Here is a 4,784-nt window from a genome sequence, read left to right as displayed (position 1 = left end):
GAAGTTCCAAAAGTAATCTATCATGATATCTGCTGGGAGTTTTGTCCTGACGTACTCTAGGTTATTCTTAATGCACAATCATTTTCCTCGTGTGTATGTTGCTTCAGTTATAGCTGTTGCAGTCCAAATGGTTTACAAAACTGACTACACATACTTTTGTTTTTCTTAAGGACTTTCATAAACTTAATTTCTTTGCAATGGAATTCCATTAGACAATTTACTGGAACTCTGGACCTGTATGCATCTTGAATTTATTCTTAAAATGTTAAACTCTGGGGAAAAAACTGCTTTTACGGAATTGGTTATTTAAACAAATTCAATATATTTATCTTTTGCTCATCTTTCGGAGATATCATTAGTATCTGTATCAATGCATGGTCCTGAAATACCATTTATGAGATGTAGGAAATGTTAGTGGGACAATAAGAGAACTTACAGTTTCTGGAATTGTAGGACTTCTATTTCAAGAAAAGGGAACGAGATGAATTCTAGGAAACTTAGATGAAAATATTAGAATTTTCATAAAATTGAGGTCCCTTCAAATGCAAAAGTAAGAAATGTATAATTTCAAATTTAAAATTTTATGAGAAATTGTAGGACAATGATCGATACTAGAAGCCACTCATTAGAGCTTCTATTCCCTGCTTCCCACCCAAATAAATAGGACAAATGTGACAAGTCAGAATTTGGCTCCCTACATGACAGGTAATTTTGGCTATAACATCCTTTTGACATGTTGTTCTGGTTTAAGGTTTTCACCAATTTCTTCTTGCTTTTATTAGGTCATATCCTTTAATTGTTACTGTTACTAAACGTAAAGTTGGTTTTCCACTGTTAAATTTTGAGTTAATTAAATGTGTATGGGTCATGTAATTTATCTGCACTGTTACAAGGGTTACTCAAAATTTGGAATTAGTTAAATGCATCTGGGTCATGTCAGGTAGTTCTATTATATTGAGTCTGCACCGTATTTGATTAAGTGATGAAACCCAACTTATCTTTGATAGCGGTGTATCCAATTTAAAACTTTCGTTCGACCAGCCCACTTACCCTCATTTGCAGCCCATCCCATCTGACCTGAACTTAACCCATGTAATTGCCTTATGATCGAGTTATATTTCATCAGATATGAATTCGCCTCATTTCTTCCTTGCATCCCTTTCTACTCTCTTGGAACCTTGCAACATTTGAAATCGATGACTTGGCAACCTAAAGACCATGGCAATAAGTTCCATGGAAATAAGTTCAATTAGGGGTGCTAAATCGTATCCGTATCTGAGGAAACATCCATTATCGTATCCGTTAGGATACATATATGGTTACTCAAATCTGTAACAGACAAGATATGGTTATGGATATGGTTTTGTAGTGAAATATCCGGATCCGCATCCGAAATGTCCGAAAACATATTAGTCAATTGTTTTAATACTTAGATTATAGATTTGATGTTAATTTTGATGATCATTATGTTTTATCTTAGCTTTTCAGATATAATGCAAATATTAATGACTCTTTTATATCACATGAACTATAATTTTTTTCAATATTGTCTAGTTTTCTCATATCTGTTTTGTATCCGCTTATATTTCTGCATGTATATCCGTATCTGTATCCAATTTTAACGGATATGGATGTGAATTTTTCTTACCGAGATATATCCATATCCGTAACTTTATCCGAGATGGGTAAGTGGATATGGATATGGTAAGTATCATATATGACTCGTATCTGGACAGAATGCACCCCTAAGTTCAATGCTTATGACGAAACTGTTGCTGGCGGTAAATGTATGATGGTTCAGGTTCTCCTTCTCTCTCATATCTAATTGAATCTAGACACCCGTGTCTTGGAATGTTCTGAGCCATGTCCAGGTGACATTCCCCTTCTGCTCTGTTATCAATCTTGACAAAACTTCCTCGTGTCCTACACATCGTCAGGCACATCTTGGCACTATCCTTATCTGAGTGGAAGTAAGAACCCATTAACCATGTTGGTGCTTCACGGTGCATGTGAAAACATTAAATAAATTATAATATTTGTAACCAAACAACAATGTAATTGTCATCAAGTGATGAAATTTCATAAAAATTCATTCAAAACCTAAAAATTTGGAAAGGTTTACACGGAATCCAACAAAATGGTGAGAAAATGGAGGATGCTGATACGGTGATATATGACTTTGAAAGGTCAAATGTGATGTCAAAGTAGGAAATTTTTTGAATTTAGCTTCTCAATTGCAGTAGAGTGCATGCTTGAGATCCTTGCATTTTGTCTCAGTAAAACAAATTTATGGTTCCTTTTCAATGCTTGATTTGCTCATTCTTTGTAAAATATATCATTGTTCATTGTCTATTGACAACTCAATACATAGCAAAATCTCCTTTTTTTCTCAAGCATTCAAATCCTTACAATTGCAAATGTAGTCCCCCTAAAAAAAGCATTTATTTAGCCACTAGGCTTCAGTTTTGCTTAGCAACTCACTAGAAGTGCTATTAGAGAGAGAATTTGTGTGTGTGTTTTTTTAATCTTCAATTGGATCATCTTTGCTCCATTTCTTATGACCATATTTGCTAGAGTAAAGATGTATAAAAGACTAAAAGAGACTTGGTTCTTATATCAAGTGTGTTATTGTTGATATCTTGGCGGTCGAGAGATTGACATAATAGAAACCCCATAGGTAGGGAAGAGGTTTAGGCTGTGTGGAATTAGGCAACCTGCTGATCCATTGTGTCTTGTGCCCTGGTTGTGTTTGTTCTCATAATCTAAATTGCTGCTAATGATTTATTCTAATTATTGAGCTATATTTTGCTATTTAGGTGCCATTATCGAATTTAAATCTCTTGTATGAAAAATCTTATTAATCTTGGGTGTTTCATACTTGCATCATTTCTAGAATTATATTCTTAATCTTTTTTAATATTGGGTTAATTTCATTTTTTTTCTATCTTGACTTGCGAGATTATGATACTTTTGATTCATTGTTCTATGATTCCTGAAAGTAAAGAGTGGGTATGACTACTGAGAAAAGACTAGTTACCGAGTCCACCCTGTTTATTGTATTGGTGTGCATAGACCTTCCACTTTTATCACGTGACAAGACTGTGTTGTTGTGACAAATGAGCTATCCAATATGCCTTCAGCCATATAGAAAAGTTTTGGAAGTGCGAGTTCCAGAATTGTCCAACTAGGTTCTAATGTTTGGAGTTTGGAAAAAAAAAATCAGAAATCAAGAAATTAGTTGGGAATAGTTTCAGTGTGCTGGTAAGTGCAGAGCAGATGTATTTTCTCTCCATATAGAAACGGTAAACCACAAGGTTAATAGAAAAAAGAAGTGGTTGATGGTTGATGGTTGATGGTTGATAGTGATAGACTAGTATCTGTGGCTGGTATTTGAATATCTGAGAACTGAGTTTCTGCATTTTACAATTAATTCACATATAATAGTAATTAATTCAGCAAAATTTTGTTTGATCATAAAAGTAATAGCACATTGATTAATTTCTTACCAAATTCATGAATTGCATGTGACTTCTTTGTATTTGACGAATACATTTGTCTACTGGAAAATGGTCTGCTGAGCTATTCTCCGTCAGTTATCTTCCTGAAGACGTGTTTTCAAACCTGTAAGAGTACTTAACCTGGTATGAAATATTTAATTATTATGTGTGTGTGTGAATAATGGGTATGCTTAGTACCAAGCACCATATTTGGTGCTTGGTAGTGAGGTGGTCACTTTTCATCCCCTCATTCAATGGGCGTGGGGACCATTTTCAAGTGGTCACTTTTAAATGTGTGGATGAGGAGTCAACTACTCCTCACACACACACATATAGAGTTTTAGTTATTATGACTAATGACTCACGTTTCTTGTGGATCATGCAGTCTGTAGTTTAAAGTTGAGTGCACGAGACACCAATTACCGGCAAATTTTAGAGGCTCAGTCTTATGAAATTATTTACTGTAAATAGCAGGAATAGCTTTTGCTTTAAGTGTGTTGAGTTCCCGTTGATGATGATGTTGTAGTATATGGGAAATGTGATACAGGCACAAAGACAATAGTTTGATGTTTGGAGGTGAAATTGAGTTGATATTAAGTACATGTTTTTTTTCTTTTTAATTCTGATGCATATGTGTAGAGAAATAAAGGCAAATACCTTTTACTTTCAGTTCTTTTCGTGAGTGCATGCCTTTGCTATGAGAATTGCAGCTCAAATTTCACGTCGGTGATCTTCTGGTTATCAGAAGTAAATATTCCTTCAGGCTTCAGTTCAGGAAATTTCCATAGGTTTGGGAAGCGTTAATCAAGTTATCAGAAGAGAAGATTATTTCTTCTACCAATTATATGTTATCCTTCGTGCAATTTGTTGTTCCTGGCCCTGATTCATCCTGATTGCAACAAAGACGTAATACCTGCATAAGTTCCTTGGTACCCCCTAGCTTGCTGATTGCAGTATATGTTAAGATATCTGATAGATAAATTTCTGTATATTTTCTGATTGCAGGTTGAATTACTTATCTTCTGCATCAGTTACACCAGATGAAATGGTCAATAAAGATGCTGATCAGTGGGTGAAACTGCTGCGTTTTGGGGTCACAACCTTGAGTATGTTGCGTTACCTGAACATAATAAATATCTTCAGAAATTATTATTTTTTTCTTCTTTTATTATTCGCCCAACTTTGTCAGAGGCAGAGATCAATTCACAGGAATATGTTTCTAAAGTCTGTTGCTGGATTTGACGCCTAGAGCTCTACAGCAGTTATTAAGGTAGTTAGCATGCCCAT

General features: G+C 34.8%; 1 long non-coding RNA gene across 2 annotated transcripts; it reads left to right on the top strand.

Annotated features, from left to right (window-relative positions):
- Window positions 7–4,166, top strand: LOC109832745. Of its 2 annotated transcripts, none has more exons than XR_002244951.1 (2): window positions 7–3,623; window positions 3,883–4,166. It is a non-coding gene; the product is annotated as an uncharacterized LOC109832745 (long non-coding RNA). The 2 variants fall into 2 exon arrangements; XR_002244950.1 differs by having other exon boundaries at window positions 7–3,641.

This window comes from Asparagus officinalis, chromosome 3 (assembly GCF_001876935.1).
Source record: "Asparagus officinalis chromosome 3, Aspof.V1, whole genome shotgun sequence".
Lineage (NCBI taxonomy): Eukaryota > Viridiplantae > Streptophyta > Magnoliopsida > Asparagales > Asparagaceae > Asparagus > Asparagus officinalis.
The sequence above is the reverse complement of the archived record's forward strand: the minus strand, read 5'-3'. Positions and strand labels throughout refer to the sequence as shown.